This window comes from Cebus imitator, unplaced genomic scaffold, assembly GCF_001604975.1.
Source record: "Cebus imitator isolate Cc_AM_T3 unplaced genomic scaffold, Cebus_imitator-1.0 Scaffold10, whole genome shotgun sequence".
NCBI classification, from domain to species: domain Eukaryota; kingdom Metazoa; phylum Chordata; class Mammalia; order Primates; family Cebidae; genus Cebus; species Cebus imitator.
The window spans coordinates 10,353,851-10,374,980 of NW_016107325.1; the positions used below are offsets into that span (position 1 = coordinate 10,353,851).

Genomic DNA, 21,130 nt, shown 5'->3' on the forward strand with positions numbered 1-21,130 from the left:
TGTGTAGATTAGTCATTGGCAGCAAATATTTCATCCTCATTATTTTTCTCTTGCCACCTAACACACTTCTTATTACAGTAATTTCCTGTGTTTTATCATTTATCAACATGACCTTCAATTTTTAATTTTTCTCTTCCTTACTACAGGAGGGAGAGAGATATATTATTAATGATATTGTAATTATAATTATTTCTATTGTATAATTGAAAACCCTGAAGGTTTCTGAGCCTTCTTCAAGGCCACGTAGCTTGCAAAGCAATAAAACTAAGGCTGTTGGTCCCAAGAACCCAAAGAACAATCCATTGTTCTTTGCAGCATACTTAAAAGTTCATCATTTTTTCCTGTTGTAGAATCACAGAAAAGTAATTTTGATTTTTATGTTTACAAAACATTTACTAGCCTTTAATTAGGAACTAATGGGTCCATCTTGTGGATCCATCTTTTTGTCTATAAAGGAAAGAAATTAAGTAAGATAATTTCCTGCTCGAACTCAAAAACTCTATCCAGTACTTTCCCAAAAGCCAATCAGAGTAGTACGAGCACGTTCATTTGAAGTCACTCAGTGTCTGGGAAATGATGTTGCCCAGTATGTAGTAGAGTCAGGGCAAAGTTGAAACACGCTGAGGAGAGAGGTGACCAACAACTGGTAAATGATTACCAGGGTGTTAGAGATAAAAAGGGAGTGGGAACTGCATGAACTAACAGGAGATTTTTTTTTTAAAGACTAATATAGTCCAAGTGAATAGTAGAGTTTAGGTATGTAGAAGTACAAAATAAGAACATCCCTGGCCACATTATGTTATACTAGAATATAATATGCAACGTATTCTAATTGCATATTACAGGTGCCAATTTTTTTGAGTGTCTGCTCTTAACATTTCTCCCGATAGCCCTTCTACCCTGATCCTTAGTGGTAAACCTACCCTCTTGCTACACAGGACTGGAGCAGGAGAGGGTATCTACGCAGCTGACCTGGTCAAAGACAGCCACTACATGTAATTCTGGCAACTGTTCTGTGGTGAGGGAAGGGTCAGCCTCCCCTCACCACAGGGACTCAGGACCAGGTAGGCCCGGATGCCGAGAGAAAGCAGTGACAAGACATGGAGGAGAAGAGACAAAAGACAGAGCCAGAAAACTCCCTGGGTTCCCAATGGTGCTCCTGTTTCCACCTCCAGTCCTCTCAAGATCCAAACACTTTCTTGATTTTGAGTTCCATGATAGACTCAAATAAACTCCATTTTTGCTTAATTTAACTTGTTTTCTGTTAGTCTATGGAGTCCTAACCACTTCATTAACTTCAAGAAAGCTGCTAGTACTGCATTTGTCAGGTATTATTCATATTTTGGGCATCAGACACCATTTATTCAGTTCTTCAAGCACCTGATATATGCCAGGAACTTTTCCAGTATCTACATAACATCAGCGAACAAACCAGATCAAAACCCTCCCTTTGTGGAGTTTATACTGACACATCAGTGAAATGGAAAGGTACAATGTGTTCAGTGTGCACAACACCCTTCTTCCGCCTCCATGTCTGTGTTCATAACCTTTACTTCTCTTGACAGACCTTTCATCCAACTATACATGGCAAATTCTACCAATATTTTAAATGTCTGGGTCAAATATTCTCTTCTTCAGTGTCTTTTCTATTTTATCAGCAGATAGAATCTTCTTTCTTTTGTTAATTATACAACTATTTTATGTTTTATCTTATGAAATATGGTCATTTGACAAACTGAAAGCATTGAGCATAGGAGATAAGTGGCTATTCTCATACAGACTCTGAGAAAAGGCCAATATTTCAAGCATGGCCCGAAGAGTACTATTAACTAATAGCTCATTATTCTTTACACAGACATTTCATTCATCAGAGCTGAAGCAGTTTTACAATATTAGTAACTTTAAATATTTCATGTTTAAGGCTGGGCATAAAGGCAAAATATGAGATTTTTGTTAAATTAGTGTAATATACTCCTAAAAATCACAAATTCATTTTTTAAAGTTGGCAAAAGATATTAAAACAAAACTCTGTGATATCTTATATTGCTACTGCATCTGTCCCATTTGACATTGTGCTAAGAGTTTTATGCATGTATCTTATTTGGCCCCCAGAATATGAACTCCCTGTGGAACCACCTTTGCATTTCATTTATTTTTTGTAGATTAATTTATTGAGAGAGAATTTTGTCTCTTTCTCACTGTTATGTTTCCAACTTCAAAAAACAAAAAAGTAATTTCCTTCCTCTGCCCCCAGCCATAAAGTTAGCCACTCCAGGAAACCCTCTGTAATCCTGTCTCAGAAGTTGGAAAAAATTAGCTGCCTACTTCTTAGGTGATAATACTTCAATCTGTGAATACCATGGACTTGCTAAACTGGCTGAGAGGGCGTGGGCTGTGCCTTTTAATGAGAGAGTTCCTAACAAGGGAAAGAGAATGAAGATATAAGATGTCCTTTACTTTTTGTAAGACTGTCTCTGTCCTGATAATGTGATTGTTACTTTGTTATAGTTCTGTGGGTTGCACTGCTCAGTGCCAGAACTTAAAAGGGAGTATTATAATGGGACATCATCTCTGTCAATAGATCTTGGGTATTAAAGAGAGAGCGAGCTCACCAGGTGGAAACAGATGTGCCAGGTAATTTTGTTTGTTAGTTTTATGGCATGTGGGAGAGTCTCTTATTGCCATTAGATCGTGAAAGAGTTCAAGGAGAGAACTACCTCATTATCAGAAGTCTGGGGAATTAGTGTAATTAATATCTAAATATTCTTTAATATTTTCTTGCATAGAAAATAAAGGCAATTTGTTATCAAAAACATTCTTCCAAATGTCCATCTTCTGGGGTTGTGGAATTCTGAAACTTTTCTCCAGCTGCCTTTTAAAGAGAATTTATTAATTAGCTTTATGCCTGCCAAGTAGAAGGAAGCCATTCTAAATTTTTAGCCCAAAATTTCCCAAGGTAATGGCCAATTTATTATGTTTTGAGTTCTCGATTCCTTTGTCTGGAGTTATATATGACATTTGAGTTTTAAGGCAGAAATGTTTCTAAATTCCCCTGCCATTTGTTTGGGAATCTATGGTCACTGAGCAACCTGAAGTCCCGCCTTTCCTCCCGCTACTGGGAAGTAATCGGAGGCTGGAGGTGAACTTGAGCACCTTGAGGTGGTATCCTAAAGGAGATGGTGGCGACAACAGACAAGTCTAGGGGTTAGCAGGTCTGCTGATGAAGCGGGGAGTGATCCCAACACAGACGGCAAATGCTAGAGTTAGGATTTGAACTCAGATCTTATGATTTTAAATTTACAGGATCACTGTATCACTACAGATCCTGGCTTTGCTCCCTTTTGATTGGAAAAATCAGGTAAAGCACACTACTGATATGATCCCTGGTAAATGTAACTTACTAATTAAGGACTTTGCTTTTGTAGATGCAATTTCCTAGTTTTTTTTTTTTTTTCTTTTGGTAAATGCAGCATTCTGTAAAATTTTATTACCAGTTTCTTGCTCTCACAAAACATTTACCAATACTGTGCGGCTATTTTAGAAATAGAAAGCACATCCTAGCAGAAAATGAAGACTCATATTTCCTTTGGAGATTAACCCGTACTTTTCAAAGTGAGCCAGAAATGATTGTGAAATTTATTTGCTATCAGACAAATAAATGCAGAAACTGCAATAAAAAACTCTCTTTTAGGATGAGAGCCAAATAGTTTTTATGTAAGTTTATGTTACAATTTTTTTATTTCCCTGCAACTGGAATTCACTGAATCACAACTGTTATAGGCTTGCAATTTTTGATGCACAGATAACCACTCATTAAATGACTTGTAATATAATGAGCATAAATAATTGATTTTTGCTTACATATTTGATTCTGAAATATTGTTGAAGTATCTTTAGAATCAGTGTGTTTGTGGGCACACATAAAACTATTTAAAATTTTATTGAAAGTTTTAAAAAATCCTTAAAAGAGAAAGAGAAGGCCAGTTTGTTTTTCTCTTTCTCTCTTTTTCTGGTAGTGGCGAAGAAAAAATAGTACATGCTTTTCTTAACTCACCACAATGCAGTAATTAAAAGTGAGAGAGAAAGGAGGGAAATTGTGGGATTATGATGGAGATAATCAGATTCCTCAGTTGCCTTCTTCCTTCCCAGCTACTGAGACAAGGCACAGAAGCCAGAATTATGCCTGCGGATGATTATTTCAAGGAAGCAGTTACTCCTTGATGAAAAATTCACTGCAATTTCCTTTCAATTACATAGGCAGCCATTGGTGTTGGAGAAGGAAATAACAATATTCCCAAACCAAATAAATAGGTTTTAAGAACAAGACAGAATAATACATGAACGTGATTTCTCAAAGAGAAATTAAGTGTATGAATGTCAATCATTTGATGAGATTAACATTACAATAGGTTCAGAATGAGTATTAAATCACAAAATTACTTATCACTTTATGTAATAGTGTTGTTCCTCTGATTATATCACCAACAGAGCAGCACTTCAAAAATCACTATAGTCCTTCGTATATATTTTTAATTTTAAATCCTTTATTATTTGGGGACCTGGTTTATTTTTGATCTTTTCTTCTTCATCTAAATGTAAGAATATATTATTAATATTTAGTGAAAAGGATACTAAAATGTTATTTTTCAAAACAACAAACTTTTGACCTTTTCCGGAACAAGGAGGGAGCCATTATGCCTTCACTGCTTTGCTTCCTTTGTTTCCTCTGTTTGCAGGAACTTCTCATCTTCGGTGACATCTTCCTCCACCCTCTGTGTACCTTCCCACTGTCTGACCACACTCAACAATCTTTTTGAGAGTAAGAACTATGTCTTATTTTTTTGTTGTTGTTCCCAAAACTTATCCTAAGTCTGTGTAAAATTAAGGTCTTTTCTGGAGATAAATTGATGACATCTGCTGAGTACTGATGAATAAAAATTCCAGAATAGAATTCCAACAAAACCCACAAGTAGGATAAAATAACTTGTAGACCTCAAAAAAAAGAATGTCAGTTTACACAAATCATTACATTGCTTTATGGATAGAGTTTTGCTCATCTCTGAGAAATTGTGGAGCTGGAAACTTCTCAGAGATACAGCAGGCGGGGGCTCTTATTTTGGATATACGGAAACTGATGCCAAGAGAGGCACAGTGACTTGTCCAAGGTCACACAGATGGTATTATACCACAAAGGTCCATTCAAGTTTTTCCACAGTTTAAAGGAAATTAATATTAGTAAGGTACATCAGCACATAAGAAGCAAAATGGAAGTGAGTGGATTATTTCTAGATATGCCACAATTGATTTTCACTCATGTTTTGACAGAGAGATGGAGTGCAGTTACTGTTTAAGAAGGTAATGGACTAACTAACATTGGTTTTAGTGAAGAATAAAGAAAATGACTGTCCTTCAATCTAGCTCTACATGCTGTTCTTAAAAATTAACCACAAAGTGCTCAAGCCCAAGGGCACGAGCTCTGGGTATGCAGAATGCAGCATTGAGAGCGTTCAGGAATGCAGGCCCAAAGAGAGCCCCAGAAAATATCCAGGAAGCAAATTATCTTGAAGTTCTATACTTTCTTTGAAATGCCAAGATGTAATCTAAAAATATGTGTTCTGCTTTTTTCTAATAAACCATATTTATATGACAGTTGTCTGTCATATAGGGGGACAAAATTCAACATTTCACATGCCTGAGTTTTATACCACTCCTTTAAATATATCCAGATTTCATAAAGCTTTGGTTCTTCAGAACAGACCCAGGTACATCACAATATTTAAAGCATTATGTCTATATCATTTGCCACTGGAGGATAAAGAGAAAATAAACATAAATGTAAATAATAAATGTCTTAGCAATCATAAAGAATGAAGTTACTGTGTGGGTTCTATTCTGTGTTTATGTGTTCTTTCCTTTGCTCTTAAGTCAGTTAAACATAATGCTTGGGCTCTTACCTGATTTATTCCATTCAGCAATCTCCCCTATCCCCTGACATCCTTTGCAAAGATGAATCAACAAAAGCTATTACCAAGAGCAATATGACTGATTAATTATTGGAACTCAAGTACCAATTTTCCATTTAAATATATGTTTATATCAATGACTTCACCTGCCTACCTATTGAAGAGGTTCAATTAGATTTTTTTTTATAAAGAAGACTTTCTTTACTCTAAAGGATATAGCTGATATTTATGAAGACAACGCTTTATTTACAGAATAAAACTGAACTTTGCCATAACTTAGCATAAGCAAATATGTAGTTCCTGTTTCCCTAAAGGATTCTTGTCAACATCTTTTTCCTTTCATGTTTAAAGGCAGACAGCCATTGACTTTACCAGGAGCACAGCAAAGCCATCCGTAAAGTATGCAAGTGTGGTTAGAATTAGGTGCTACCATATTTCTTGGGGAAATTAACACTTTTGACACATCTGTATGCAGTTCCAATCTTTGGATATCAATTTACAAACTCACATAAATTACATTTGGTTACATCTTTTCTTTTTCTTACTTTCCTTGAGAAAGGCAAGAATTCTACTCTAGTGGACAGAGATCATTAGGGCCCACTCCGGGGACTGAGTCCCATTAGAAGAAATTGGCAAGTGAGTGGGGAAAACGCACATCGAGGGTCAGAAAATGACATTTAGCCTAGTTCTCCCAGAGATTCCTTGGAAATTTTGGGGCCCATGAGCTCAGTTGCTGCTTTTGGGATTGCCCCTATTCATATCAAATAGCAGAGAACTGAGATGTCTTATCCACACCTGAGATCATTTGGATGCGAGCGTGGGACAGAGGTGCTAGGCAGCTGCACTTTCGTGCCTAAGTGCAGTCTCCCATACCTGTTCATCTGCAGTGGCATGAAAGGCAAAGAGTCTTTTTCTCATTATGGGATGTTGAAATGACAGAACCACTTTGTCTCAACATTTTCTATGATCCTTGATACGCAAGGAAGCTCAGAGACTAAAGTGCTTGTATCCATGTTCCACTGGATGTTTTTGAAAGTCTGTTTTGCTTTCTGGTTGCTATCATGACATCAAAGTCACCTGCATTCCTCATCTTTGTGAGAAACATCAGGCTAAATAAAGCAGGTAAGAACACCTGAGGCTGCGCCCCTTTCATTGACAGTGGACGTGACCCTTGACGTTTCTGCTCCCCTTATTCTTTCTGCAACTAAGCAAATACTGAATGTGGATTTTCCTATGCACTTAGCAAGGATGAAACTCAGCAACCATTTGCTCTACTTTACATGGTAGTTGTTTCTAAGGTTACATATATACACACATATGCATTTATATATATATATAAATCTCATACATACAACGGTTAGCTAGTGCTCTATTTATAGTACTCCCCTTTTCTTGTCCTTCTGCTCTCTAGGACAGCAATAGCTTCATATGAATCTCTGTCTGCCCTAAGTCTTCTCTCTTGGGCATCACAAACAGAGTTACCCTTCCATGAACCATCTATTACTTTAAAATTATACTTCAGATGCAGTCAGGTTCCTGGCAGAAAGTAGATAGTACATTTAAAATGGTTAAAATAAAAATAATTATGGAAAAACTATTGATCAAGTGGGTTAACACGGTTGATGAAGCACCCAGGAACTAGCAATAGAGAGTCAATGCCATTCCCAGCAAGAGTAAAAAAGCGGCACCAGATTCGAATGAGCGCAAGAGCTTTAGAAGACCCAACCAAGAGGATTAACTAAAGAGGAATGCAGCTGCTTCTTTAAGCTAGGAAGTGAGAGGTGGTGGAGGAGACTCTCCAATTTTCTGCTAATGCCTGTCTTGGGCTGCATTCAAAGGAAGCCAGTGGATAAAGGCCCTCAAGTTACTCAAAATATCGAAAGTAGACTTTCAAAGTCTTTCTACTTGTCCTTTATTCCACTTCTAATCCACATTTTATCACTCCCAACACTTCCTTCCCTGGTCTGCATTCCCTGGAGTCCAGTGCTCCTGCTTCTTCCAGGGCTCCAGCATTAGTTCGGCACTGGGAATATTCTTTCCAGGTTATCAGATGTGAAGGGCTAGCAGGAACTGGGGAAAAGAACAATGTGTCTCATCTTCTCTCTAAAAACACTTTTTTTTTTTTTTTTTTTTTTTCCAAACGTGTTTTGAATATTTGCAGAGATGAACAAAAATCTTTATGATAAAAGATCTCATTTAATACCTTAACCCTTAGCACAGTGTCTAGTCTCTGGGTAGTGTATGATATGGTTTGGCTGTGTCCCTACTCAAATCTCATCTTGAATTATAACTCCCACGATTCCCAATGTCGTAGGAGGAGCCTGGTGGGAGGTAATTGAATCACGGTGGTGAGTCTTTCCCATGCTGTTCTCATGACAGCGAATAAGTCTCATGAGATATGATGGCTTTAAAAATGGCATTTTGCTGGCACAAGCTCGCTTTTTGCCTACTACCATCCACGTGTGATGTGACTTGCTCCTCCTTGCCTTCTGCCATGATTGTGAGGCCTCCCCATGGAAGTGTGAAATCCAGCAGGGCAGTCAAATCTTAAATCTCCAAAATAATCTCCTTCAACTCCATGTCTCATATCCAGGTCACGTTGATGCAAGAGGTGGGTACCCATGGTCTTGGACATGTCCGCCCTTGTGGCTCTTCAGGGTACAGACTCCCTCCTGGCTGCTTTCATGAGCTGGCGTTGAGTGTGACTTTTTCAGGTGCATGGTGCAAGCTGTCAGTGTATCTTCCATTCTGGAATCTGGAGAATGGTGATCCTCTTCTCACAGCTCCACTAGATGCTGTCTTAGTAGGGACCATGTGTGGGGGCTCTCACCCCACATTTCCCTTCCTCACTGCCCTAGGGGACTTGCCTTGAGACTATGGACTGTGGACTTTTGAGTTAATGCTGAAATGAGTTAAGACTTTGGGGGAGTGTTGGGAAGGCATGATTGGTTTTAAAATGTGAAGATGAGATTTGGGAGGGGACAGGGTGGAATGATATGGTTTGGCTGTGTAACCACCCAAATCTCATCTTGATGTAACTCCCACAATTCCCATGTGTCATGGGAGAAACCCAGTGGGAGGTAATTGAATCATGGGGGGTGGGAACCCCACGCTGTTCTCATGATAGTGAATAAGTCTCACAAGATCTGAAGGCTTTAAAAACAGGAGTTTGCCTGCAAAATCTCTCTTTTTGCCTGCTGCCTTCCATGTGAGATGTGACTTGCTCCTCCTTGCCTCCACCATGACTGTGAGGCCACCTCAGCCATGTGGAACTGTGAGTCCAATAAATCTCTTTTTCTTTTGTAAATTGCATGGTGTATTACTTCGTTTTCATGCTGCTGATAAAGACATACCTGACACTGGGCAATCATGGCAGAAGGCGAAAGGTATGCCTTACATGGCAGCAGGCAAGACAGAATGAGAGCCAAGTGAAAGGGGAAACTCCTTATAAAGCCATCTCGTGAGACTTATAACTACCACAAGAACAGTATGGGGAAAACTGCTCCCATGATTCAGTTATTTCCCACCAGGTCCCTCCCACAACACATGAGAATTATGGGAGCTACAATTTAAGATGAGATTTGGGTGGGGCACAGCCAAATCATATAAGATAGATAGGAATAAATATATTGATATTCAAGCAGTACTATTTTAAATCAATTCTAAGAATACTTTTAAAGAAATAATTATTGTTAATTTTATTGAGGACTTAATATATTTTGGGATCTTCAAACTTCACAGAAATCTCATAAAAGTTACTATTACTGTGTTATCTTCACGAATTTATAAATGAGGCAACTGAAGCTCAGAGTAGTTGGGCATCTTGACCAAGATAACACAGTAAGGAGGTGGCTAAGTGTGATTCTGAAACCAGCAGTCTATCTCCAGAGTACCTAATCTTACCATAAGTTCATACTAAAAATCTCCACAATATCTCATTATCAAAATCATGGTGGAACATGTCTGCAATTCAAGTTCAAAGGCAAACAAACAGAAGACAATAGTCTTTCTTTACTGGTCAAGATTACATCACATTAAGCTCATATAAGGACATAATGGGGAAAAGACACATTTACATGTAGCTGACCCAAGATAGTTTTTAGGTGTGTGATAAATCTATATCCTGGATGCTTGTCAAACACGTCAGGGGGCAGCATGTGGCAGGCTGAGGGGGAGGCAAATGGAGACCTTCTTCTTTTTTTTTTTTTTTTACAGAGTTTTGCTCCTGTTGCCCAGGCTGGAGTACAATGGCACGATCTCAGCTCACCCACAACCTCTGCCTCCTGGGTTCAAGCGATTCTCCTGCCTCAGCCTCCCAAGTAGCTGGGATTACAGGCATGTGCCACCATGCCCGGCTAATTTTTGTATTTTCAATAGAAACAGTGTTTTGCCATGTTGGCCAGGATGGTCTTGATCTCTTGACCTCGTGATGCACCCAACTCAGCCTCCCAGAGTGCTGGGATTACAGGTGTGAGTCGCTGCACCCGGCCTGAGGTCTTCCTTCTTACTTGTCTCAGATTCTTCAATCTTCCACAGCAAGTGAAAGAATGTAACTATGTTTGGAAGTACTCTCACCAAGCTAACAAATACACTAAACACATGAGTAGTGAGGGCAGAAGCATGCCTTAATCTGGCAAAGCTTCAGTCCCCAGAAGACTAAATTTGTTAGAAATGAAAACGCTAACGAAGCAGAACTGCTGATCACGAGCACTTGACAGTAAGATTCCTTTGGCGGAAGCTTCATGTTGCAAACATCATATTTAATTAGGTGTTTTTTTTTTTTTTCTCAGCTCGTTTTCTAAAAAGAAGTGCTTTTTGGCTCTGCTCGATGTTTGTGAAGACACAGACTGAACAAAACCATGGTACTTTCTGAATTTTAAAGCCTTGATTCTCAAAGTGTGGCCACTGACTGGCAGCATCTCCACTTCTTGGGATCTATCGAAAATGTGGATTCTGTCTCCACCCAGGCCTCCTAAATAAGAATGTACATTTTAGCAAGATTTCTCCAGGTGATTCCATGCACTCTGGTGTTTGAGAAGCCCTGACTCTCACATCTGGTCTCAGCTCTTAAAGCCTACTCACTTCCTTCTGCACCTTGAACATGTAAATCAGCCACTCTGCCCTGCTCACCAGTCTGTGGGTGTTCCCACTCTCCTTGGCAGTCTTGCTTGTACATAGTATTTAGATACACCAAGCAAACACTCAATCTACTCTTCTAAGTCACATTGCGAATGTCAATTGACTTGAGTGGCTCTTTTAAGTAAAAATTAACTTTCTAATTTCTCTTTCCGTAGGCCCAGTCTGCAGAGGCAATCGCTGTCAATTTGTTGTTAATCTTTTCTAAAATGCCTTGTGTATAACCAAACATCTGAAATATACATGCTTTACATTTTTCTTTTTCTTTTTTTTCCCCAGAAATAACATTATACCAGACACCAGGTATGGTGGTTCATGCTTGTAATCCCAGCAATTTGGGAGGCTGAGGTGGGAGGAACTCTGGGGGCCGGGAGTTCAAGACTAGCCTGGGCAAAATAGTGAGAACTCATCTCTGCAAATTTTTTTTTTTTTAAAGAAAGACATCATACTATATATGACTGTATACCTAGTTTGGGTTATGTAATTTACCTCTAATTAATTCTCTTGTTATTGCTTAAAATATTTTGTTCCATATATAGATGGATACACCAAAATTTAATCAGTTCTTAGATAATAAACACATATCATTTTCTTTCTCTCTCTCTCTTTCTTTCTTTTTTTCTATTTCAAACAATGCTAGTGTAAACATTTCTTTATGATTGCATTTTCCACTTGTGCACATTTTTCTTTAATATCTAGTATCAGGAAATGGATCTGTCAGGTAGAAGGACATGTGGCTTTTAATCTAGTAGATATCAATAGGTTTCCCTCCAAAGGTGTGGCACCATTTTATATTCCAGAACAGCATAAGGCACCTGTTTCCATCACTATAAATCATCAACCTTTTTCATTTGTTAACTGGGAGGTAGAATCTAGGCCATCTTAATTTTATCTAGGAATTTATCTGAGGCATTTATGAGTAGACACACAAAGAGGGTGGAGAAGAAAGAAGAAGTACATTCTAAGAAGAGGAGATATCATGAAAGACATACATAAAGTTGGATCTGCGTAAGTGGCTAGAGTCTGCACAGGTAGGCAGACATCCAGATCAGGAGGGCCTGGCACATCTACTAAAGAGGGAAAGCTGGAGCTACATTCCCAAGAAATCCAGAAGAATATGGTATTTAGAAGATAAAAGCAAACAGTTTTTTTTTTTTTTTTTCTTTCCACAAGTTTGGAGGAGCCATCTATTTCTTGTCAGGGCACTGAATGATAATAGTTGTGTCCTTATAATTAGCTTATTTTCTCCTAAAATGCAATTTAGACAAAATGAATGTGAGTGTGGAAGGTTGCCTAATAGATAGGAAGCAACGTTTAGTAAATCTGGAGGCCAAACCCAAAACATTTTTATTTCTATGTTCTTGGTTCTGCTTACTAATATAAAGTCAAGTGTAATGCTTTTACTAGAAGCTGTACATTTGAAATAAAAAAACTCTATCACTGCCACTTTCCCTTCTCTCAGATGAGATGGTAACAATAATATTCTTCAGAAAATGTCATATGGAAGACTAACACCTGTTGTACTTTCCTTATGTCTCCAAATGAAATAATTCCAACAGAATGTTGACAACTTTTAGAAATCCTGTTTCACTGTTTCACTTGTTTATTTGGTTTGGCTGTGTCCTCACCCAAATCTCACCTTGAGTTGCAATAATTCCCATGTATCAAGGGTGGGGCCAAGTGGAGACAACTGAATCATGGGGGCAGTTGCTCCCATACTGTTCTTACGGTAGTAAGTCTCATGAGATCTATTGGTTTTATAAATGGGAGTTCCCTGCACAAGCTCTCTTGCTTGCCACCATGTAAAACGTGTCTTTGCTTTTCCTTTACCTTCCACCATGATTATGAGGCATCCCCAGCCATGTGTAACTGCAAGTCCATTAAACCTCTTTTCTTTATAAATTGCCCAGTCTTGGGTATGTCTTTATTACCAACATGAGAACAGACTAATACACTTGTTGAATATAAAACAGAAAAAAAGGAGAATGTCACTTTATCAGAGAGCTATAATTTCATTTGAAATAAAACATGAAAGATTACTTTTCAGAACTCAGCATTTTTATCAAAAAAATTCCAGATCCTGAGACGTGTGACTAATGATGTATTTTGGGGTAAATAAGGAAAAACAAAAATGTTGAGACCTTCACTTTTCTTCAATAGTCAATGCATACCCAAAATGGCTCTATTAAATCTAATCATCCTGGATTTGGTTGATATTTGGATGATAATATTGAAGAGCTAAACTGCTTTACATGGAATATTGTAATTAGAAAAAAAGTCTGAGGAATCACCTAATTCAGGCTCTCAGTTGACAAAGAATTTACCTTAGTTTGGTAAAAATTTGGCTTTATATGGAAGTTTCTCAAAAAAATTTGAATAATTATTTTCTGAAATATTATTCTAAATTGGAGTAAAAGATCATTCAGGTTCTTCTTTAAGACTAAAGATGGAAGTGACTTTGTGATCCAGGTTTTGTGACATTGTATTTTAAAGGAGGAATTTATGTTTGATGTAGGGAATACTTTTTCCGGTTGAAAGTATGAAAATGTCTCTGAATCAAAAACTCAAAGGGATTTTCTTAAGTGAAATAAAGTGAAACAAAGAAAGTTGCATTAGCATTTGCAAGTTGCTGAGAGTTCTTTTTAAAATTTGTTTTTTGGTTCTCTTAGGCCTCATTTGCAAGTTTCTACTTAATTAACTAGGGCAGATAATGTTAGGTAAGTTCCAAAATGTGATGGAATCACATGGCAATAAAATAAATTCTGTATTTCTTCAATAAAAGTTGTTGACACTCTGTATGTCAAGCAGTAGAGGGCACCAGTGAAAAGAGATGGTCTGTTGCTATGTTCCGCAAATTTATTGGAGAAGACAGAGAAGTTGGCTGCGTCATCAATGTAGTACCTCTGTTAAAGCTCAGGTATAGGTAAATTTAATTCAATCTTGTGTTTGAATTATTCCCTCATAAGAGTTTTTTGAGGGCACTAAAGTGATAGAACACATGTGACTATGACTAGTATAATAAATGGTGTGTTAAAATCATTCCATAATACATAAAAAGGAAAATTAATTAAGCATCTCACACAAATAAATGTATGGTAAGTCAGGAATAAAGCGTTAATAAAATATGTGTTAACTCTAGGAATAAAGCAAAGCATTGGTACTATCTGTGAAAGTCAAGGTCTTAGAGCAGGAAGACTCTTGAGACAGCTTCTATAAAAAATTACTTAGAAATTATACTTACCAATGTGTTCAAGCTACATGAACTATAGAGTTTTGCTTTGTAGGTTAATGGAATGAGAAGTGAATTTGGCATTTGGAGACCTTGAACTTTTATTTTCTTATTGTAAAATGACAGAGATAATGAGGCCTATCTTTTAGTGTTGCTATAAGTCTAATGAAGGATAATGTCTTTAAAATTACTTGAAAATACAGATGTGATCAATCAAATATAAGGTATTTTTAACAGAAATATAGCTACCTATATCTTATATTAGGTTCCTTAATCAACATATATCTCAGAATAACACCCAATTCCCAATTTGAATTTGTAGAATAATATATTGAAAAGAATCTTCAACTATTGGGGAAAAAATTGTGAGTGTGTGGGGTGTATGTATGTGTATGTGTGTGTGTGTGTGTGTGTGTGCATGTGTGTACATGCATGTATGTGAGGCCTGTTTCTATCATACATATCATGTCCAGAAAATGTCAGTACTAAGTTGCCAAGTTGTTGAGGTAAAAATACATGGAAAGGTATAATTTAAAATTCTGAGACTCTAGCTTATAACATTTGTACTTTTAAGACAAATTTTCATGTACTAAAGACATGAAAATGAACTTAAATTCAATATTCCTTCCAGCCTATGATTTTATGATTATGTAACTCCAATTGCCTTCTATCTATGATGAATGGTTCTAAATTGAAGACGCTTTATCTTCTAAACTCTTTGATAAGTTTGGGCATCCACATCTGGATATAAAAACTGGAGAGATGAACTACTTTGCATACTACGAAGAGAAAAATTTGGAGTGATATGATCTGTCGGGGTGGGAATGAAGTATAGAGATTGAATGGGGAAGTGAGAAAATGGGGGGAAAGCCCACATCTTTAATAAAGTTTATTAAATTGAAAAGGTGATTGGCGTAGGTAAGTCTCTGCTAAAACCTAGTGACAGATGAACACTGGGTCACTTGAGAGAGTGGTTAGGTACACATGAAACCAGGATCCCAAGACACAGAGGATGATGGAAGAATTTAAGTTCCTGATAAGTTGCAGAAGGTTTTGGACTTTCACTGACTGTGGAAGATCTATCTACAAATAAATCTTCACCTAGATCTTCAAGGAGTCGAACAGTTCCCACCTTATACCTGAGTTATACAAGTAAAACATATCTTTATTTATTTATAAGTTTTAACTTACCTGCTTCCAGAAGGAGAAATGATATATTTGTTGTATTATTCATTATGATGGAACTTTTAAGAGGAGTTAATCTAGGTCAATGGTTCTCAAATGAGGAAGGGGTCAGTTTTACCCTCGGAGACAGGGATCAATGTCTAGAAATATCTTTGATCATAACAACTGGGGGTTTCTATGGGCACTTCATGGTTAGAGGCAAAGATCCTGCTCAAAATTCCACAATGCCCAGGACAGGCCCTGCAGCAAAGAATATCTGACCCAATGTCAATAGCACTGAGTTAAGAAACCCTGATGTAAGCCAACCTCTCATCTCAACAAATGAGAAACTGAACATCAAAGAGTGTCAGCAATGTGTGTCAAATCACAGTGAGCAAACAGATAAGTCCTCTAGTAATTTTTCCCCTTACAGTATTTAACTTCTAAGAGCTAAAATTCTAAAATGAAACTGTTGGAAAATAGGCCTTCTTATGGACATACTGACTTAAGATGTACTAAATAATTGCATAAATCTTAGTACTGCTTACAGTAGGATATCTAGGCAAAGAAGAACATAAAAAATGTAATCACAATGTCTATTTCATTATATAGAGTAATAACCATTTTTATAATATTTAAACAAATTACTTCCCAGCACAGTGGTTCTCAGGCTTTAGCATGCTTCGTGATCACCTGGAGGAAGGACTTATACAAACACAGATTGCCGGGACCCACACTCAGAGCTTCTGACTCAGTAAGTCTGATGTGAGGCCTGAAAACCTGCATCCTTAGCAAGTTCCCAGGTAGTACTGATGTTGCTGGTTAGGAGATCACACTTTGAAAACCACCGTCCTAGCATTTAGTAGGTACCTAGTAAATTTTGGCTTAGTATTGTAAGTATTCAAAAAACCTAATCTCACCAAAAAAATGTAATCTCACTTTAGCATAGATTAATTAATAATGTTAATTCCCACTTAGAGGAATGCAAAGATACATATGGTAGGATCAAAACTAATTTAAACTTCATTTAATTCAAATTCCCCATTTTAAAATGAAGAAGTTAATATATTTTAAGTTTATTACCACAAAGAAGAATCCCTTTAAGCAATAGCCAATAGAAACAATACTAGGTACAAATCAATTATAGGCAATTTGAATACTGACATTATTATCTGTAAGATATATAAACCCAAAGATTATAAGTATAATTAAGTATGTATGCATCATTTTTAACTTATGAGAAACAGTCTAAATGTCAAAATGAGTAAAACCTGGTCTGATGGGGCTCTTATCCCAAGCTATGTCTATGGGGAAGATGCCTATTGACATCAGTAATAAAAAATCAGGCCCTGAGGGACCATAATTGTCTCTTTAAATTATTTGGGAAAATATGTACATGTTTAATCAACTAAACATGGCATACAATTAGAAGCGGTATAATTTCATCATAAATAATCAATATGCTGCTATTAATATAGTTAATAGAATGAAAAGTACCTCCAAGGAAATTTATTTTAGTATCTCTCATTTTCATTTCTCTCATTTCATTTTAAAAACTCAAGGAATTTTAGATGCTTTAAAACTACCTGTTTACCTAGAGAGTATGCACTAAATAACCTGCTTCATACCAGTCCTCACTGACAGACACTAAAACAAATGATTGATAGTTAACTTTCCATTTTGCTCTTCAAGATCATGTAGACAGTTTATGCAGACTTTACTTTCCTAACTCATACCATCCTGTTCAAGGTACTGAACTTTGCTTGCCCAGGACACATAGGAAGACAAACCCTCTCAAATGTGCTACATTTGCCTTCAGCTTTTTAAATATCCATCTATCTTTTAGATTAGGTGCCATCTGTTGTATCATCATATCTGTTTAAATCTTATTAAAATTCCTGGCCAATATATCACTCTGCTGCGGCAATCTTACCCTGCTACCTCTCCAGGCTTTTCTGCAGCATTCAATAAAGAGCCTGCTATTTTAACTAATTCCTGAGGCAGGACACAGTGTGAGAATCTAAAACAGAATCAGTGCTATATCGTTTCTACTTTTACCCATAGAGTGAACAACTGTTCATATCAAACCTGGAATCATCCCTCCAAGTCTCCTAAACACAGCACGGTTAGAGCCAATGCAGTTAATCCACCCTCCTTCAGTGCTAGTGTCGAATGGCGCTTTTGCTGCAGTATTCACCTTGGAACTAAGTAGTCAGGATTCATTATTTGTTGAAGTTACCTAACTGCCAGTTTATTCTTATACGATCGCAAACAATCACAACAGAAGACAAATACAGGCATACATATAACTTACAAGGGAAGCAAATTTGCAGCCAGAGACAAGGGCAACGTAACAGCCAAGAACTGCAGTAAATCTCTTTGAGCTAATAGCTACATCTAATAATGCTCTCCTACAACACCTCCAATCAAATAAATTGTACTCAGAGTTTAAACATCAAACAACATTCATTCCTTGATGGTTAGAGATGATGTCTGATAAGAAAATTCAAGTTTATGGTTTATTTACTCCTTAAATGTCTCAAAGCCCGGATTACTGGAAGACTTAATATGCCTATTCAAGCATGCTGACAGAACTGTAATCTCTTAGTAATTTCTCCCTGTACCTCTCAGCATGGCTGACAGGCATCTGCCAAGACTGTAGTACATAAACCACTGAAACATGCAAAAATATTTACCCCCAAAAGATGCAGTGAAAGCTCAGCTTCCTCCAGCTTCCATAACCCCTGAGGTGTTAATCTGGAGGAACAGTTCCATGAGTTTCCACAGGCCAGCAGTGTGTCTCCTACACTTGACCTAGACAGCCTTACATAACGAAACCCCAGTGCTGGGGAGCTCTCTGAATGTCATCACCAGCAAGAGTAAGAAGTATTGGCAGAAGCAGGCAGGCAGGCAGGCAGGCTGGGAGTTTGCATGGAAATCATAAAGTCTTTCTTGTCTTCCTCTTTTGAAATATTTTGGAAGGAGAGTTAAGAATAGCTCAGAAACTGGTCTCATTCTTTTTGTGGGAAGAATGACCAGAAGCATAAAAGCTAAGTCTTCCAGCAAGTGCAAGACTCCTCTTTCAGTGTCTGCAGTAAACGTAACAAAAATGAATTGCTATCACTAAAGTCCTGTACCATGACACCTAAAATGACGGAAATGGTAAAGCAAAGTAATAACTCAAAGACTGTCACCGAGGGCTTTTGTCTACATTTAACTCAATGTGGTGAGTAGAGGGAAATATGTGTATATATAATAAGATAATAATTGGGGATGTAAATTGTTTTGCAGGATGATAACTAAAGGATTGGTTAAGAATGTTTATGTTCCTTAAGCTTGTTTGTGAGCAAGATAAGACATCAAATTCAGAACGTGATGGGTTAAACTGGTTGTGTTTAGTGCATTTCAACTTCTGAAATTCTGATGCAAGTAATAAGAAAAGCAGATATCTGCCTATGGTGGTTTGCAGATAAATGTCAGATGTGTGAATTAATTACTTCTATTGTCTATAGTGAAAAATCAAATCTTAATTTTAGCATTCAGATTTTGCATATAATCAATCTTTCTTTAGACTTTGAAAGTAGTTTCTTATGATGGAGCAAGAGAGTTGCTGGGCTTTTGAGATAATCTTTGTTAGACTTACTCCTAGATATCTGGAGGATGCTTTAAACAGCACATTTAAACAATGTACTCTCCATCTAATTTTCTTTCAATTATCCCAAATGTGTGCACTGCAAGTTATGTTTTTTAAAGCTAGAAATAATAAAACAATTCTTCTATTCTGATTCTGAGTATGGTGATATGGTATTATTAATATAAGATGACATTAGATTGTTTAATTATATATAAAATCGTGGTTTGAAATGAGTTGTGGGCTAAGATGTATAATTCCTGAGGTAACAGAAATAGAGAAGAAAGCATGCATCATTTAAAAATAATGTTAATGTTCTGCTCTTAGCTGGGAAACCTATCTGCTAATGCATCACACTAAGTAGAGTGAGGAAATAAGAGAATTTAGGTCTACGAAGGAACACAGTGATCTAATTCCAACCCATCACTCAAGTCATAAGGACACTGAGGTAGAAAGAAGTTAGATGATACTCCTAATTGACACAGAAGAGGTGAGGGAAAAATGGTTTTCCTGACACTAACCTGTTATTTTGTCACCCATACTGCAATTAATAATTGTCATTTGATACTGGAGTAAAGATTTGATGTGCAGTGACTTTTTTATACCATACAAATGACAGAAAACAAAAGTGGAGTAGTACTACATATCTGCTTTTATCAGTAGTCTGATTTTGGACAAAAACGTTCTGTACTGATTGTAATAAGAAACTTTCTTCAGTTATTTCTCACGACAGTAACGAACACATTGGTGTGACATTTAATTACATTTTCAATGATGAAATTGTGTTCTGAACATTGAGCTATGTACATCATGCTGTTGGTTCAGATCCTTTTGTTTTGTTGATGTCGATTATGGTGCAGGCTTCTCTGTCCCTTGGAGAGCTAATGCACATGAAATAAACAAACTTCAGGAAGCAAAGAACTAGAAAATAGAGTGTTTTAAAAAAAATATTCTGTCTCATTATCTTCAAATAAACTAAGCCTTTTGTAATTAGGTGCGTGTTTTTCATTCTTGCATCCCTGCCTCTAGCACAGTGCTTCCTGGACCTCCAACAAATGTTTGGTGAATGAATAAATGGAGGGATGAAAAGTATTCATAATGTGTCTCTGTATGGGAAATGCGTATAGTATGGCCTGGTAGAGTTCTTTTGAGGAGTCCTTTTAAGAACTGTATCAAAATGTTTTGCTAATATATATCAGTTTAATAATTGCCAAAGTGAATGAATGCTTCTGAAATGCATGTTTGAAAATGGTTAAAAAAATTTTTTGGCACAGTCTTCTAATTGGATCAACTTGGTATAGGTTTGGCTGCTTATAAAGGATAATCAAACATACGCTAGCTTAACCAACTAGAAGTCTGTTTTTCTCAAGTGACATTAGTCTGAAGGTAGGACTTCACAGTCCTCAGAGGTCTAAGCTCATTTTTCTTCCTCTCATACACCCTCAGCTTGGAATTTATTCCTTCTATTTGTTGCCTCATCCTCTTGAGATGGCTGCCTGACTTCCAGCATCCTAACTGCATTCCAGGGAGAAGCACAGGAAGAGCAAAAGGCATAAGACATATGCCAGGTAAATCAGCTTTCTCCAAGAGATTTCTCAGGCCCCCTAGAGATTTTAACTTACAGTGTATGGGTCACAACTTTGAAAAATGCCCACTCCCTTCTGCAAGGGAATCTGGAATCACTGTGTTTTTAGCTGAGCCCACTGCTACCCCTAAATAAAGTTGGGATTCTCTTTTTTTTTTTTTTTTTCCCATTTATTTATTTTATTGTATTTTAGGTTTTGGGGTACATGTGAAGAACATGCAAAATTGTTGCATAGGAACACACATGGCAGTGTGATTTGCTGCCTTCCTCCCCATCACCTACATCTGGCATTTCTCCCCCTGCTATCCCCCCCCCAACTCCCCACCCCCCACCGTCCCTCCCCTATTTCCCCCCAACTGACCCCAGGGTGTAGTGCTCCCCTCCTTTGTCCATGTGCTCTCATCGTTCAACACCCGCCTATG

General features: G+C 37.3%; 1 protein-coding gene and 1 long non-coding RNA gene across 4 annotated transcripts in view; one reads left to right on the forward strand and one right to left on the reverse strand.

Annotated features, from left to right (window-relative positions):
• LOC108317712 (sodium channel protein type 1 subunit alpha) overlaps positions 1-18,417 on the reverse strand; it is a 144,683-nt gene extending 126,266 nt beyond the window's left edge. Inside the window, exon 1 of the mRNA XM_037745791.1 lies at positions 18,189-18,417. The gene's annotated coding sequence lies outside the window, so the exon portion shown is untranslated. The remainder of the gene's footprint in view (positions 1-18,188) is intronic.
• Positions 18,324-21,130, forward strand: part of LOC108317754 — a 153,651-nt gene continuing 150,844 nt past the window's right edge. For all 3 annotated transcript variants that reach the window (XR_005203427.1, XR_001830878.2, XR_001830880.2), the window contains exons 1-2: positions 18,324-18,718; positions 20,570-20,691. This is a non-coding gene — a long non-coding RNA (uncharacterized LOC108317754). The remainder of the gene's footprint in view (positions 18,719-20,569; positions 20,692-21,130) is intronic.